Source organism: Pelodiscus sinensis, chromosome 1 (assembly GCF_049634645.1).
Source record: "Pelodiscus sinensis isolate JC-2024 chromosome 1, ASM4963464v1, whole genome shotgun sequence".
NCBI lineage: Eukaryota > Metazoa > Chordata > Testudines > Trionychidae > Pelodiscus > Pelodiscus sinensis.
In genome coordinates this window covers 35,934,064-35,952,704 of record NC_134711.1, presented here as the reverse complement: position 1 = coordinate 35,952,704, position 18,641 = coordinate 35,934,064, and positions in this window count along the sequence as shown.

Genomic DNA, 18,641 nt, shown 5'->3' with positions numbered 1-18,641 from the left:
TATGGTCTATTATGAAGAACTGTATGTCGATGAAATTAAAAATATTAGGGCAGAGACTCAGTGGGTAGAAAGTGTGATTATGTCATTGAAATAGATGGCCTGTGATAATTTACACCGACAGAGGGTTCACCCCATTGTATCATAATAAATAAAGAAGAGGCAGAGTTACACCTGGGTGTGTAACTTTCATTGTATCAACTCTTGATTGATTAAGACATACAGTTAATGAAAGACGTTCACAGAGATGGGTTTAAGTTGCTGGCCTCAGTTACATGAATGTAACAATGAAGGAAGTAAGAACATAAGAATGACCATACTGGGTGAGACCAAAGGTCTAGTTAGCTCAGTGTCCTGTTTGTGAACAGTGGCCTATACCAGATTTTCCAGAAGGTAAATTACACAACAGGTAATCCTCACGTGATCCCTCCCCAGTCACCCACCTCCAGAGAAAGAGAGACTAGGGACTCTATTCCTTCCCATCCTAGCTAATAGCCATTGATGGACCTAACCTCCATGAATCTATCTAGCAATTTTTTGAACCCTGTTAAAGTTCTAGCCTTCACCACATCCTCTGACAAGGAGTTCCATAGGTTGACTGTGTGCTGAATGAAGAAAAACTTTCATTTGTTTGTTTTAAACCTGCTGCCTATTAATTTCATTTGGTGACCCCCTATACTACAATGAACTATTGGAAAAAGGTATGCACATTTGGAAGAGGCTTTTCTGAAATTTGGCCCAACTACACTGGGCGTATTTTGGGAAAAGCCTCTTCTTTTGGAAGAGCCCTTCTTTCTTGTGAGAGGAGGAAGATGGAGCTTCTGAAAGAGCATGTCTGCTTGTCCGCAAAAAAAAAAAAAAAAAAAAAAAAAGCGGAAGAGCAGACTCATTCCCAAATTCCATAATGTAGACATAGCCTTATTGTGGGAATAAGTAAATAACTTTTCCTTATTCACTTTTTCTATACCAGTCATGATTTTATAGACCTGTATCAGCTGAAAGGTACAAGTCTTTTTAATCTCTCTTCAAATGGCACCCGTTCCAAACCCCTAATCATTTTTGTTGCCCTTTTCTGAACCTTTTCCAATGCCAATATATTTTTTTCTGAGATGAGGTGACCACATCTGTACACAGTATTCAAGATGTGGGCCTACCATAGTTTTATATAGAGGCAATAAGATATTTTTTGTCTTATTCTCTATCCCTTTTTAATGACTCCTAACATTCTATTTGTTTTTTTGACTGCCGCTGCACATTGAGTGGATGTTTTCAGAGAACTATCCACAATGACTCCAAGATCTTTCTGTAGCCTTTAATACAAGATGCAAGAAATTAGTAGATATTTCAGAAAATGAACACAACAGGAGTATTATGTAAACTATTAAGCCAATTAACTGCATAGAAAATTAAAGGATATGCATATTTGGAGAAAATAATACACTGTTTCTTCATAAGTAGTTTACTAGAAAATGGTAGCACTCTTACTTTATCCTAAGCTTCAGAAGGTTGGAACATTCTTGATGTACTTAGTAAAAAGAAAACATCTTACATTTCATCAATGTTTTGAAGCAGGCTTGTAAATCTCTTCCTTTAGGGAAAAAATACCTATAACTAATATTTTTCTACTGATTTATTAGATATGCCATTGAGTGAATGGATGGCACAGGGAAATCATGGAGGCGACTTTTGTAACAGATTCACTTTTAATCAGAGGTTTAAATCAGGTCAAGGATAAGAGTCACTAATGGCTATGAAGTGCCTAATATGTAATGAGTTCATGATCTCAGTCCAGTTCATAGTGGGCCACACTGCATAACCAACGTATTTCTATCATTCTGTATTTGACATTCTCAAATATTATTTAATACAAACCAGATTCCTTGATTTGAAGTATGTATCTTACTGCAGGTATAGTGTATGCAAATTAGTTCATATGATTCTAGTTGTGTGCTTCTCTTTTTTTGTTGTATAAAGAAAAATTGCATGTTGAATTGTTTCAGCAATATCCATTTAAACAGAAACTTTCCACATAACATAGTCACTCTCTTTTCTTCAATACTTTCTCATGTTTTCCTAAAGCCAAGGTAAATTACTGACATCTTCTCTTTCTCAATATTTTTCATAGCTCTTCATGAAATGTGCATGTGTATTAAGAATTATTTTATATTTATAAAGTATGCTGATAATTCTTAATGAAATGCTGACTTATTAGGCATTCCCCTGCTATGTCATTAATGAGTGTTTCTAGTTTACAGTATTAATTTCCCCCAAAGCTGTAGTGCAATAAGAGTTCCACTTTTCATTATCATCTGAAGGCTTATTAATGGCCTTTGTGAAATGAATTGATGGTTTAAATCCTATTTCTAGCAGACAATCCTCACAAAACAGTACCTCATTTGACACTAATTGACACCCTTTTTACAATTTCAGTAAGGAGGTCAAGGACAGCTGATTGAAGGCTGATTTTATTCTTTCACTGATAAAAATGGTTTCCTCTAGTTCAGGGTTGATGCACAGTAGTGGGGAAATGTGGGTAGTTAGCACTGCCTGGTCTGAAGCTAAATGGAAGTTTTCAGACTCTAAGGCTGTCCGTGCAGTGTCTTCCGCAAACATTACCTCCATATTCTAAATTAAACAAAACAACAACCAAGTATCCCACTTTCCTAAAACTGTTGAAGTTCTGGAGCAGAACTACAGCATTAAGGAACCACACTATGAGGAAGACCAAGGATGATCAGCTAGAGATTAGAACTTCCACATCCTGAAACCAAAATGTTAGATTGATTTTTATTGGATCAGTGGTACCTCTTCAGTGTTCCTAATCCAATATATCTACTAGAGTTTGCCCACTCATTAACTGTGGAATGGAGCAAGGGTAGCACCAATGCTTTTCGCACTTTGCAAATGTTCTACTTTTTTATCATTTGCTCTAGAATGATCTTGATTATTTTCTGTCTTTGTCTGATCCCCACTGTGGTACTCCGAGTGCAGAAGAGCCCACAAAGAATTTAAATATACCTTGTCTCTACAGACTCTGCTTACAAAAACTCCCGAGAGTCACAGGTTTACTGATTTTGGGGGGTAGCCGGCACCATCAAGTGATTTACCCTAAAAAATGGGGGGGGACTTGAATTACACCCCCCTGGGAGTACCCCAAGCTTTTCTGCCATAAGAGAACTTGAAAAAGGAAAGAGGAAAAACAAGCTGCAGTCTATGGTAGCTGATCTCTTAGCCTGAGGCATACAGACACACACAGACAGATCTCCTGTACTTTCCAGGACACAAGAATCAAATAATCACCTTAAAAAGCAATTTTTATTACATAACAAAAGCTATACTTAATAAAGCATATTTGATTGTTGGGTATTACAGAGCAACTAAGTAAAACAAATTAAACACAGAGAAAATCTCTGGGAACAACTCTTAGATGATGAATGGGGGATGCATACATTCACACAGAGCAGTTGAAACCAAACCACAAAAATAAAGAAAAATACCCTGGTCATGACTGGATACACTTTTTCCCTTTATTTACTCATGATCCCGTCTGGATTCAGTTCAGTTCTATGCCCTGAATTCCTTGGAGGCATGGAAATCTTGCCTGTGTTTGAATAATTCTGTGTGTCAACCCCTGGTTTAACTCTCCCACAAAAAGAAAGCAGGCAAGGTGTCTTATACAATTCAGATTTCAGCACTCTAGCCTCATTGATTCTTCTGTCTCCCTGCCAACAACCCTGCTGTGACATCCACTGATCTTCCAGTCCCAAGTCTCCCTAAGCCATCTCCCCTACAGTGTCCAGTCCTTCTTAGTAGATTGGCACAAAAGCTTTCAAGTCTGCTTCCTCCAGAGAGACAGAGCTACCCTAGCCTGTTAGTTTGTCTGAGGATTTTTTACCCATCAGTTATATTCACAGCACTGGGCTGTTTTGTAGTAAAAACAAGAGTAAGTTAATTAACAAAGTTAGTAAGTTAATTAACAAGTAAGAATTTTAGATACAGTTATGATTATGGCTAAAACAAAACACGCTTTCTGGTGACTCATACTTAACTTCAACAAGTTACAGTACAATGGTGACCTAAGCATGTATCTTACCTACAATTAGTTTCCAGAGATTTCCAAATCCCTTCATTGAAAAGATCCACTTTTCTGAGTGCAAATGCTCTGGCCCCATGTATCCATTCAATAATGGATAACAAAATGGCTTCTTGTCTCTGCTCATATCTTCCAAGGTTCATTGACTCTGACTCAAAAGTCAAAAAGTTTTCCTGGGGGTTCAGTTAGTCTCCATCTTCCATTGAGTTTAAGTGATAAGTGTCCGTCTCCCCCCCCCCCCCCACACACACACATCTGCTTGCCTTATGACTTTACTTAATTTACATATCACTGCCCTTTTCATTGACTCTGGTGTCTCACTTTGGTTCATTTACAATGGTGATGCAGTCAAATCGGCTAACCAACAGTCCTTTTCGAGTTCAGGCTGAGCTTAAGTGTTGCCTGTCAAATCATTTTAGGAGCATATTTCTAGCACATGATTGTAACCCTTAAGACTCCATCCAGGGCTGGCCTTACCATGAGGTGAACTGAGGCAGCTACCTCAGGTGCCAGACTGTGTACGTGTGTGTGTGTGGGGGGGACACTAGGACCCAGAGTGTAGAAAATTGTCTGCTGCTGGTGCATATGTATTTTCTCTGCTCTAGATGCACAGTACAATGAGAGGAGTATAACAGGAAGAAGGCAGAATTGAGAACTTTCAAAGTTTTGGCCTAAGCGAGGGAGTATGGGGCATCATTTGAGCTCCCTGCCTTCAGGTGCCAAAATGTTGTGGGCCAGCCTTGACTCCACCTCGGCATGTATGATACAATAATATTAATTATCAGACTATTAGCACTCTATTTAAGTAACCTGAATGTGCCGCATACTGCACAACATAAGGCAAGGAAAAAGACAGAGAATAAGGGAGTGTGTGTGTGTGTATGGGGGGGGGGGATCTTTTAAACATAGTGCTCATTTTTAGATCTAATTCAGGTATCAAGAAAGTGTACTTGAGAGCCAGGGAAGTCAGGGCTATCATGTGTGCCCATACCCTTGCTTTACATGGGGAAAAGTGATATGAAGGAATGTGATGCGCCTGTACCATATCCATCAATTTGTCTTTTGTTATTATGGGACTTTATTTAAAACTGTGGTTTAAATGTCTTGTCTCTTTGTGGTTCTCAAACACTCACACATCTCAGACACTGCGCCAAAGGATTAATGCCCACAAAACAGATATCAGACAAGATCACAAAGAAAAAACAGTCTCTTTCCATTTTAACCAGAAAGGACACTCTCTCAACGACTTAACCACCTGCATTCTGCTACAAAGACCTTTTACATCTGCACTTGAAAGGGAATCCTCTGAACTGTCATTCCTGTTAAAATTCGACACTCTCCGGGAAGGAATGAACAAACAATCAAACTATCTTACCCATTACCAAGATAGCTTCCCCAATTATCACCTCTAATACCATTAGCTCACAGACATCCCACTCTCCCCACCTCTAATATCATCAATTCACAGACACTTACCTTCCTTCCTTCTCCCCCCCCCCCCCCCCCCGTATCACCCTCCTGTTCTGAAATGTGATTTGTCCTTTTCATGTGTGTTCATTTTTTTAATTGTATCCTTTGGTATATATGATTGTGACTATTTTCTTCCACTATTTGATCTGAGGAAGTGGGTCTGGCCCATGAAAGCTCATCGTCTAATAAACCATCTTGTTAGTCTTTAAAGTGCTACATTGTCCTGCATTTTGCTTCAGCTACCCCAGACTAACACGGCTACATTTCTATCACTGATGGATTGTGCAGCCAAGATAGCTTTATAGGTAACAAACACAGTGCAGCTGTCAGCTGTGTAGTGAAAATGTCAAAAGAAGTGAAACATTCGAAGTGCAAACAAATCCAGCAGTACCAATGACAATACACTGACTTCCATTAATGGACTTACATGACAGGGAGCAACATTAACAAGGTAGATTTGCCCATTCACATTTCTGTTTCAGGAGTTCACTCATTGCCTCATGTCCCACTCAGAAATGTCCATCGGCTGCAGTGGTGTGGCAGAAGGCCCATTGGCAAGAGTTGCCCAGGGACAGTCTATACACTAGTAGGGAGTGAGAGTGGTGCTGAAGTCTGCTGCTTTCAGGCTAAATGATTGCTCAGACAGGTCCCTCCACTGTGTAATCCGGCTCTCTCCCTGTTGTGCTGAAAGCATTCCACTCCAATCCATCCTCCCTCATCTCCCTTTCCCTACTGGGCTCCAGCATCTGCCTCTGCACCACGAGGTTCTGCTCCAACCTGTGGCTGAAATTGTTCTATGTGTCCTTTTCCCTGTGGATTCAAGAGCTTTACCACAAGAGGCCTGGGTGGGAACCTGGCTCCAACACAGTAGGATGCCCTGAAAAGGCAATGTAAGACAGTATCATTTTTTTGCCTAGGAAAATAAAGAAAAATTACTTTTATCTCCTTCGTAGGCTTTATTCCATCTCTCTCTCTCTCTCTCTCTCTCTCCATTTGCCTGCTCAGTAGCAGCTACGTCCCAGCTCAGCAGCCCACCAAGTCAATGGCAAATATTTCTCTTTTATTTCATTTTTTGAAAAATCCAACCCTTTTTGCCCTATGTGGGGCAAACGGGAGACCTTTGCCAGTGAAGGTCTCCTTCACATTATTTCATGTTCCGGCAGGCAGGATCCCAAATGTTGCTAGATCTGAGAATCTCAGTTTAGGAAGGTCCAACCTGTCTAGTCCCATGTCTGACCTGGGGCTATATAAATTGTAAATTTCTTTTAAAAGTCTCTAGGGGTATGTCTACACTACAAAGTTAGTTCGAACTAATGGACGTTGGTTCGAACTAACTTTCATAGACGCTACACTAGCGCTCCGTTAGTTCGAACTAGGTAATCCTCATTCCACCAGGATTAAGCCTAGTTCGAACTAGCTAGTTCGAATTAAGGGATGTGTAGCCCCTTAATTCGAACTAGTGGGAGGCTAGCCCTCCCCAGGTTTCCCTGGTGGCCACTCTGGCCAACACCAGGGAAACTCTACTGCCCCCCTCCTGGCCCCAGACCTCTTAAAGGGGCACGGGCTGGCTACGGTGCCCGTGCCAGGTGCAAGCCTGCCAGCACCCAGCCAGCAGACCCTGCACCTGGCACGGATCGAGCCAGCCACCCGATGCCCCCCCAGCCCTCCCCCTCTTCCCGGAACCAGGCTGGCGGCTCCCGGGAGCTTGCCCGGGACCGCAAGAGGCGGGCACCCGCCTGGGCTAGTGCGGACATCGTGGACCTCGTCCACGATCTCCGCACTAGGCACAGGAAAGTGGCCGGCTAGGGCAGGAGAGCTGCCAGCCTGGCCACCCAGGAACAGGTGTGCAAGAGAATCAAGGGGGTCCACTGAGACCCCCGACCCTGAGCCCTGAGCTTACAATGGCCGTCCTGGGTCAGACCAAAGGTTCATCTAGCCCAGTAGCCTGTCTGCCGACAGCAACCAACCCTAGGAACCCTGGAGGGGATGGACCGAAGACAGTGACCAAGCCATTTGTCTCGTGCCATCTCTCTCTAGCCTTCCACAAACCTAGGGCAGGAACACCACTCCTACCCTCCGGCTAATACCACTCCATGGACCCAACCTCCATGACTTGATCTCACTTCCCTTTAAACACTGTTCCAATTTTAGCCTTCACAGCCTCCGGCAGCAAGGAGTTCCACAGGTTGACTCTTTGCTTTGTGAAGAACAACTTTCTGTTACTAGTTTGAAGCCTGCTACCCATTCCTTTCCTTTGGTGTCCTCTAGTCCTTCTATTATGGGAAGTAATGAAGAACTTTTCTGTATGCACCCTCTCCACCCAACTCCTGCTTTTAGAGACCTCTATCCTGTCCCCCCTCCGTCTCCTCTTTTCTAAGCTGAAAAGTCCCAGGGTATGTCTACACTAGAAAGTTAGTTCGAACTAACGGACGTTAGTTCGAACTAACTTTCCTATGCGCTACACTAGCGCTCCGCTAGTTCGAATTTGAATCGAACTAGCGGAGCGCTTAGTTCGAACTAGGTAAACCTCATTTTACGAGGACTAACGCCTAGTTCGAACTAGCTAGTTCGAACTAAGGGCTGTGTAGCCCTTTAGTTCGAACTAGTGGGAGGCTAGCCCTCCCCAGGTTTCCCTGGTGGCCACTCTGGCCAACACCAGGGAAACTCTATGCCCCCCTCCCGGCCCCGGACCCCTTAAAGGGGCACGGGCTGGCTACGGTGCCCGTGCCAGGTGCAAGCCTGCCAGCACCCAGCTAGCAGACCCTGCACCTGGCACGGCACAGAGCCACCCACCCGATGCCCCCCAGCCCACCCCCTCTTGCCGGGACCAGGCTGGCGGCTCCCGGGAGCTTGCCCTGGACCGCAAGAGGCGGGCACCTTCCTGGGCTAGTGCGGACATCGTGGACCTCGTCCACGATCTCCGCACTAGGCACAGGAAAGTGGCCGTCTAGGGCAGGAGAGCTGCCAGCCTGGCCACCCAGGACCAGGTGTGCATGAAAATCAAGGGGGTCCACTGAGACCCCCGACACTGAGCCCTGAGCTTACAATGGCCGTCCTGGGTCAGACCAAAGGTCCATCTAGCCCAGTAGCCTGTCTGCCCACAGCGGCCAACCCTAGGGACCCTGGAGGGGATGGACCGAAGACAATGACCAAGCCATTTGTCTCGTGCCATCCCTCTCCAGCCTTCCACAAACTTTGGGCAGGGACACCACTCCTACCCTCTGGCTAATAGGACTCCATGGACCCAACCTCCATGACTTGATCTCACTTCCCTTTAAACTCTGTTCTAGTTCTAGCCTTCACAGCCTCCTGCAGCAAGGAGTTCCACAGGTTAACTATTTGCTTTGTCAAGAAGAACAACTTTCTCTTACTAGTTTCAAGCCTGCTACCCAGTCCTTTCCTTTGGTGTCCTCTAGTCCTTCTTTATGGGAACTCAGGAAGAACTTTTATGAATGCACCCTCTCCACCCAACCCCTGCTTTTACAGACCTCTATCCTGTCCCCCCTCCGTCTCCTCTTTTCTAAGCTGAACAGTCCCAGTCTCTGTAGCCTCTCTTCATCTGGGACCTGTTCCCAACCCCTGATCATGTTAGTTGCCCTCCCCTCTCCCAGCCTTTCTCTTCCCCTCTCCCACCTCCTTTTCCCAGTCTCCCCCAGTTTTTTTCAATAAAGACAGAGTCAATGTTGGAAGAAACGTTATCTTTATTTTGTACATCAATAAGAAGGGGGGCTAGGGAAGGGCAAGTGGAAGGAGGTGAGGGAGGAATGGGGTACGAGCCCCCGATGGGGAGGACTGGGCTGGCTCTGCGGGCTTCTGGGGGTGGAAGCTCTCCTGCAGCCCCCCAATTACTCCCTCTCCCCAGATGGCAGCCTGCGGCAAGTGCAGCCGGGCTGATGGCCGAGTGGTGTGATGTGCCCAGTGTGGGCACTCAGGGCACTCCAAGCCAGAACTTCTTTGCAAGCGGGGCACCCCTTAGAACTGTGTGTCCGGGGTGGGGGTCGGGACCCTTTAAGCGCAGCCCTCGGCTAGCCTGAGACAGTATCTCCATGCTCTAAGTCCTCCTCTGATGCCCTGCCGGCACTGCTTCCGGCCATCCTTAAGCCCTGTTCAGAGTCCACTCAATGTGGACTTACTAGTTAGAACTAGCAAAACGCGATTTCGAACTAGTTTTTAGTTCTAGATGCGTTAGTTCGAACTAGCTTAGTTCGAATTAACTAATTCGAACTAAGTTAGTTCGAACTAGCGCTGTAGTGTAGACGTACCCCCAGTCTCTTTAGCCTCTCTTCATATGGGACCTGTTCCCAACCCCTGATCATTTTAGTTGCCCTCCCCTCTCCCAGCCTCTCTCTTTCCCTCTCCCACCTCCTTTTCCCAGTCTCCCCCAGTTTTGTTCAATAAAGAGAGATTCTATTTTTGAACACAATTGTCCTTTATTTTGTACATCAGGAAGGGGGGTTAGGGAGGGGTAAGTGGAAGGAGGTGAGGGAGGATTGGGGCACGAGCCCCTGATGGGGAGGACTGGGCTGGCTCTGCGGGCTTCTGGGGGTGGAAGCTCTCCTGCAGCCCCCCATTTGCTCCCTCTCCCCAGATGGCAGCCTGCGGCAAGTGCAGCCGGGCTGATGGCCGAGTGCTGTGTTGTGCCCAGTGTGGGCACTCAGGGCAATCCAAACCAGGACTGCTTTGCAAACGTTGCACCCCTGAGAACTGTCTGTCCGGAGTGGGGGTCGGGACCCTTTAACTACAGCCCTCGGCTAGCCTGAGGCAGCAGCTCCATGCTCTAAGTCCTCATCTGATGCCCTGCCAGCACTGCTTCTGGCCATCCTTAAGCCCAGTTCAGGGTCCACTCTGTGTGGACATGCTAATTCGAATTAGCAAAACGCTAATTCAAACTAGTATTTTAGTCTGGATGCGTTAGTTCAAATTAGCTTAGTTCGAATTAACTAATTCGAACGAGGTTAGTTCAAATTAGCGCTGTAGTGTAGACATACCCTTTTGAGATAGTCTTCATCTTATTTTCTATCCCTTTTTTAATAATTTCAAGCATCCTATTGGCTTTTTTGACTGCTGCTGCAGACTGTGTGGATGTTTTCAGAGAACTATACATGATAACTCCAAGATCTCTTTCCTGATTAGTTGTAGGTAAATTAGCCCCCATCATATTGTATGTATAGTTGGGGTTATTTTTTCCAAAGCGCATTATTGACCCCACAGAAAAAAAAATGATTGTAGGAGTCACTGACTTACTAGCAGCCCCCTGGGATGAGGCTCTACAGTAGCCCATGTAGAATGTAGGATTTAAACGAGTGGCAGACAAAATATAGATCTGGCTCCAAGCTGCCAGCTCTGGCCTGAGGCCTAGCAGGACCCATGAGCAGGTTCCCTGCCTGCCCTGACCCTGCATGCATATACTCATACCTCCTCCCAGACCCCACACCTTATCCTACTCCCCAGTCCCCTCCCAGGTCACAACCCCCTCCTTCACAAAATTTCCTTCCCAAATCCTACAATCCCTCCCCTGCTCCACAATCCCTTACCCAAGATCCCTTCTGCACCCAACCTCCATCCCAGACCCTGCACCTCCTCCAGGTCAGTTTGGCAGTGACCTAAAAATTGTTTGCCTTCCTCTGCAGTATGTGGGTTTAAGTTACTGACCGGGTTATCTGGGTATAGTTCTCTTAATCATTTCCTTATAGTGCAGGACACTGGTCCTCACCTAAATCCCACTTATTCTAAGATTATAGCATATAATAGTCTAGTCTCCTGTGGGTTATACTATTTTGGTCTAATTTCAGTTGTTGTGTGGGCACTGGGTGGAGATATACAGGACAGTCCCTTCTCGCCATAAACTCTGAGACTGAATAAACCGATAGGTGACTGCTGGTGCAGAAGGATGAGGTAGAAAGTAAAAAAAAAAAAAGGATATTGGAGGATTGTGGGAAGGCACTGTAAGTTTGGAAGCCTGAGTTATAGCCTGCGTCTGCACTGAAAGGTAGGTGGGTGCGTGACAACCCAGGTTAAACTGAAACTCAGGCTTTAATATATACCCCAGTTAGGTCACAAAGTGTAGGTTCAAATCACATATAAACCCAGCTTGTAGGTTTTTGTGTGTGGACACTGGAGCGTTTGGTTTAAAAACCAGGTAAGAGTCTGGGTTAACTGATACCCTGATTTGTTTCCTTTTCACTTGGTAATAAGTGCCCCACCAGAGGCCCAGTCCAATAAAATTTTTAAACAGAAGTGTAATTTTTAGCACAACAATAGTCAGATAATTTCAGTGGAACTAGTCACATGCTTAAAATCACTCTTGCTTCCATGCCTTGCTGAATCAGGATCTAATTGCCATAGCTAGCTCCTCCTTGGCTACTTTTAGAGCAGATCAGTTGAAAAAAAAATAAGGAATCGTATTTTCAACAAAATGTGCCCAAATCTATCAACTCTATTATGCAGAATAGGTCATTTGACCTACTCTAGGAGGTTTTGAGTTAATAGTTATTTCCAGCTAACTAATTGTTGATGCTGGCTGGTCTGAGGCCTTTTCACTAATACCCTCTGCAGGATAATCTTGTTTTTATCTGGGCTGCAGAGGCCATTCCTACTAATCAGTTCTTAAAGGCTTACAGTACATCTTCAAAAATGAGTGTGATAGTCCCATACATGCAAGTGTCTGGAGAGGAGCAAAAGTGGGCAGAGAGTTGGGGGAGGGGAAAATGGAAGATGGGGAACCAATGCAGAAGTCCTCTGCAAAGAGGTGACTATTTGGGGCCAGAGAGAAACCAGAGAGTGTGCAGCTCTCTCATGGAGAAACCCCATGGGCATCTGTGCAAGAATTAACTTTGTTTTCTGTAACTTTTAACTCAGATCTGCAACTGTATAGCCCCCTGGAGCAATGTGTATTGTATTGCACAAACAGAGAAGTAAATGGCATCAGAGTTACTAAGGAAACCAAATGGCTAGGGAGCAGTTTGAAGTGGTAACCCCTTCCTTTGTTCTTTTTCCAGAGTGAGAGATTTTTGTGGAGATATGGAGGCAAAATATTGTTCTTAGGCAAATTCTTCCCCTGTGTCCTCTCTATGGGAGAACTTTGCTGAGTTTTCTGTCACTTTGCCTCCCTCCATACTCTGGGTTTTGCCCTTATAGGGTGTGATATGATCTCCAGTACGTCATCTTAGATCTCCTCTGAGCCTACAGAGTTTCTTCCTTAATTCAGAGGAAATAGTAGAACTGGGTAGACTTTATCCACTGCAATAATTGTAAAGCTGTGCCTTACAGCTCTTTGAAAAATGTCTTCTACTATATACAATTGTATCTCTACTCCAGACCTCACACATCTTGAAAAGCCATGGCAACTGTGAAACTATTCCAGTACAAAAGAATAAATAAAGGAGGTCATGCTGTCCACATACAAAACAGCTTTTCCCATCTGGTGGCACACAATTACACAAGTCCCTTCGCATGAACCACTTACTGCTGCAAGCCTTGCATAAAAGGTCAATCCTTTTTTTTTTATGTCCCATTTACCTTTGACGGGCAATATCTGACAGTTTGGATTTATCATAAGCATTCAGTGAAGAGCAGCTCTGTGTCACTGTGGCTTAGAACGTTCAAAGAAAATGGGTGTAACTCAGTAGTATATAGTTTGCAGAGCATTGTGACCCTATTCAAGGCAGGCAACATGCCACAGAAAAACTAGACAGAGATCTTTTATTATTAATTTATAATGAATGCAGTGTAATAGCATGTACTTTCTTAAATAATTAGGAGTATAACTAGTTTACTCTGATAGTGTTGTGTAAATAGCCTAAAATAAAAAAAGAGCTAAGATTTAATTGTCCCAACAAACCTCTTCCTCCTCTACCTGTATATTAATTACTGATAGTTGATTATCTCCAGTAGTAAACACAGTTCACCCACTTGTAGTTGGTTCACTCTGAATCTCTGAGAAAGCTGCTAGCCTCTTCGCAATCCTACTTGTGCTGTAAACTCCTCCTTCCCTGACCAAAGCACAAATTGCTCTCTTGTGGTAAGCGTGTCTTCAGCGTGACTGGCTACACATGACTAATCTCCAGTGAATCAGTTTGTTACCCTTTAGACTGCATAAACTGTGAAGCACACACAGAGTGCAGCAGGCTATATGTACACGATTATACAGGAAGGATGGCTCATAGCATGTAGGGGGAGCACTTATGCTTAAAATGCTAATTTTTGTGAAATGTTAGCTGCTGACTCAGAGGCTAAGTGCACCTACATAGTCTCTTTTTTTACAGCTTAACAACCCGCTCTCTGGCACACGCAAATATATATATTTTAAAGAGCAAAATTATCTTTTTTCAGCAAGTGGATTGCTCACAATAATATGCTCACGCTTCCCTAGCAGTGCTTAAGAGAGTCATTATTTTTTTATTAAACTGTTAATCAAAATATTAATACATGGAAAATTTGTGCAGTTCAGCTGCTCCGAAGGATGCTGTGATGGATTATGAAATAATACATGTGTGGGTGGAAATAGAGATGAGTGACAAATTCTGCATTTAACTTTGGTGTTTCAGATATGCTGCAAAATTTAGTGTATTGCAAAATAATTTACTGTGTTCAAGTATCATGTGCTTTGAGTGCAATTTTGTGGCCACAGACTACATGGTGGGCCAGGATCTGGCCCAGTCAAAATGAGGAGTAGTAAAACACACATCTTCCATGTGCAGTTGTATTAGTATTCCCCACACAGCTAGAAATCTGGGGGGTGAAGTAGGAGCTAAACACACCATACTCACTCCCTCTGAGCAACTGAGCGAGGAAACTGGGAGCTATAGTTCCACTATAGCAGCATATCAGCTACTGGAAGTTGACCATGTGAGGGGGGTAGTAACTTGCACCCAATGATTTAGGTCCTCCTTGAGCTATGGAAGGGAGCAGCAGAAAAGAAATTGTGATCATGGGTAGTGGGTGGATTTAGGGCTGAGAGAGGCAAGCCCCCAGCACTGCCTCTTCCACAGGAGGCAATTCCTACCACAGGAGCAAGCCTCCAGTCTCTGGTGTGAGCCTTCCCAGTCCTGGAACACAGGGAAGGCAGGTGATGCAAGGTCCCAGCCTCCCCAATCCTGGAGCACGGGAAAGGCAGGCATCCCTAGTATCCTACTCTGGAGCAGTCAGAGGGCATTGCCTCAGTATCCCCAGCCTCAGAACAGCCGAGGTCCAGGGGCAGCCCAGGAACCCCGCTGAAGCTGGGAGCAGAGTGTGGATTGGGCTGGGCTGGCAGTGTGGGAAGACAATGCGTTCCTCTGGCTTTTATACCTGTCACCCATGATTGTGATGCAGACTCAAGCTATAGCAACGTGTGCACTACAGACACTACCTGTGTGGCTACGTGCTGAAGTAAAAGTAGAGTGACCAGATGTCCTGATTTTATAAGACATTCCCAATATTTGAGGCTTTTTTATATAGACTCCTATTACCCCTCACATCCTGTCCTGTTATTCACATTTATTTAGTTCACATTAAGTGGAAGGAGGAGGGTGGGGCTGCGTCTACACTTTGCATTGAGTGCATAGTTACTCGTGGCACTGAAAGACTTCAGTGGAAAGGCAGTAGGTTGTTCTTGCTCCATTGAAAAACTCCGGCAGCTGGGAATTTCTGGAGCCTTTTCCCACTGCCTTCCCATTGCTGGAGCCTTTCACTATATCAGGGAAAGGCTGTTCCAGTGGGAAGGCTTCCCGGGAAAATGTATTAAAAATAGCATGCTAACCATGTATGCGGATGCACCCATGGCAGCTGAGTAAGTAGAGTCAGCATGCTGCTATAAATGTAGGTTTACCATCAGAGTCTAACCTAGAGCATAACATGAGCCATCGAATTTGTAATTCCTGCACCAAGCTCAGGTCTGCTGACTGGGGGAAGGGCAGAATGGGCAATTGCCCCGCGGCTTGGCAAATCTAAAGGGCTCAGAGTCCTGGGCCCAGTCACCGCTGGAGCACCATGGTATGCTCCAAGCAGGCTCTTAGGGCTTCCTGTGGAGTCCAGGGTACTACAAGCTTTGGGTAGCATGAGGGCTGGTGCTGTGTGCTGTAGTCTGGGTGGCACTGAGGGCTGGCTGCTCCAGCCCCGCCTCTTCTGTTTGAGGCCCCAACCCTAAGCCCCACCTCTTCTGGGGTGCAGAACATGCCCCCATCCACTCTTTGCCCAGGGACTAGCAAGGCTGTCAGCCCTTCTGACCAAGGTCAATAACTTTTGAATTACAGTATGTCTTTAAGAAAAATGTTTAATTTAGATTGTTACATTTCAAATGGTGGAGAATCTACCTCACGCTTTCCTTTGTAATCTGTTTCAAAGGTTAATTATCCTCCCTGTTAAAAATTGGTGCTATTTCCAGTTTACATATTTCTAGTTTCAATACTCAGATGTCAGAGCACATTATAATTTTAGTAGATAGACTACAGTGGCCTCTAGTATTAGATACTTTATCTCTATGTAGATATTTTCATATTGGAAGTCACTTCTTAAACAACTCTTTGAGAAGCCAAATAGCCTAATCCATTAGTATTTCATTGTACTGATATTTTCCAGTCTTCACATCATTCCTGTTGATCTATGAACTTTCTCTAATTTTTCAATATGTTTTTATAGTAGTTGAGCAATGAGCTAAACAAATTATTCAAGTAGTGGACTCTCAGCAACACAATATAAAAAAATAATATTATGTCCCTATTCTAATGTCTCCTTACTCCTCTATTTATAAATACAAGAATCATATAAGCCTTTTGTCCTGACCCTGCTATGAGAATGGGTTGGCATTGGTAGAGGATGATGGAGAAGGTATTAGATACCTGGAAACAGAACTCAGAACAGACAGATAAGTCAGTATGGGATAATTACTGGAAGATTATGCAGAATGCATTTGATTTATTCTTTGAAGTAGACAAGAAGGGAAAAGAGTGGAAAGGATTTGAGGAGAGAGTAAAAAGGCAGATAAAGGCTTTTTATCAGGTTTTTTTTTTTTTTGCATGGCATTTTATTCCTTTTTTCTCTATATCCTCTTAATGACAATGCTGGAACACAGGGCAAAAACTAGTCTCTTCCAGTCCTCTTTGTAATTTGCTGTTGCTTCCATCAGTAGAACAGAGTTGAGACTGACTGTTCTGCCCTCTTTACTGTGGGTATGTCTACACTACAGCACTAATTCGAACTAACTTAATTCGAATTAGTTCATTCGAACTAAGATAATTCGAACTAGTGCATCTAGACCTAAGAACTAGTTCGAATTAGCATTTTGCTAATTCGAACTAGCATGTCCACATTGAGTGGACCCTGAACCGAGGTTAAGGCTAGCCGGAAGCAGTGCCGGCAGGGCCTCAGGTTAGGACTTACAGCGTGGAGCTGCTGTCTCAGGCTAGTCGAGGGCTGTGCTTAAAGGGACCCAACCCCCACCCCGAACCCAACCCCCGAAAGATAGGTCTCAGGGGTTCCCCGCTCGCTTGTCTAATTCAATGAGGGACAGCAAAGCAGTCCTGTCTTGGAGTGCCCTGAATGCCCACACTCGGCACATCACAGCACTTGGCCAGCAGCCCGACTGCACTTTCCACAGGCTGCCATCCAGGGGCGGAGGGGCCAATCGGGGGCTTCAGGAGAGCTTCCACCCCGAGGAGCCACCCCAGTCCTCCCCATCGGAGGCTCATACCCCATTCCTCCCTCACCTTCTTCCACTTAACCCTCCCTAGCCCCCCTTCCTGATGTACAAAATAAAGAACACATGTGTTCAAAAATATTTAACAATACTCAGGGTGGGGGGAGGATTAACCTCTGGGGAGACTGGGAAAAGGAGGTGGGAGAGGGGAAGAGAGAGGCTGGGAGAGGGGAGGGCAACTAAAATGATCAGGGGTTGGGAACAGGTCCCATATGAAGAGAAGCTAAAGAGACTGGGACTTTTCAGCTTACAAAAGAGGGGACTGAGGGGGGATATGATAGAGGTCTATAAAAGCATGATTGGTGTGGAGAGGGTGCATAGAGAAAAGTTCTTCATTAGTATCCATAATAGAAGGACAAGAGGACACCAAATGAAATGAATGGGTAGCAGGCTTCAAACTAATAGCAGAAAGTTCTTCTTCACAAAGCAAATAGTCAACCTGTGGAACTCCTTGCTGCAGGAAGCTGTGAAGGCTAGAACTAGAACAGAGTTTAAAGAGAAGTGAGATAAATTCATGGAGGTTGGGTTCATGGAGTGCTATTAGCCAGGGTGTAGAAATGGTGTCCCTGGCCTCTGTTTGTGGAAGGCTGGAGATGGATGGCACGAGACAAATGGCTTGGTCATTGTCTTCGGTCCATCCCCTCCGGGGTAGCTGGTGTTGGCCGCTGTCGGCAGACAGGCTACTGGGCTAGATGGACCTTTGGTCTGACCCAGTACGACCATTCTTATGTTCTTATGTTCTTATGTTCTAAGCTCAGGGCTCAGGGTCAGGGGTCTCACTGGACCACCTTGATTTTCATGCAAAGCTGCTCCTGGGTGGCCAGGCTGGCAGCTATCCTGCCCTAGACGGCCACTTTCCTGTGCCTAGTGCGGAGGTCATGGACGTTGAAGGTTTCCCCCCAAACCTCCGCCTCTTCCCCACCAGCCTGGTCCCGGGAAGAGGCGGAGGGCTGGGTGGCAGCGGGTGGCTGGATCGTGCCGTGCCATGTGCAGGGTCTGCTGGATGGGTGCTGGCAGGCTTGCACCTGGCACGGACACTGTATCCAGACCGTGCCCCTTTAAGGGCTCTGGGGCTGGGAGGGGGACAGACGAGTTTCCCTGGTGGTGCCCAGAATGGCCACCAGGGCAAGCTGGGACGGGCTAGCTTCCAACTAGTTTGAATTAAGTGGCTACACAGCCCTTAATTCGAACTAGGCGTTAGTCCTCGTACGATGAGGTTTACCTAGTTCAAATTAAGCGCTCCGCTAGTTCGAATTAAGTTCGTACTAGCGGTTTGTATGTGTAGCGCCTATCAAAGTTAATTCAAACTAACAGCTGTTAGTTTGAATTAACTTTGTAGTGTAGACATACCCTAAGAGATCTTTTCCAGGTTTCTCTTGAGTACCCTCATTTCCTCACGCCAGTTGG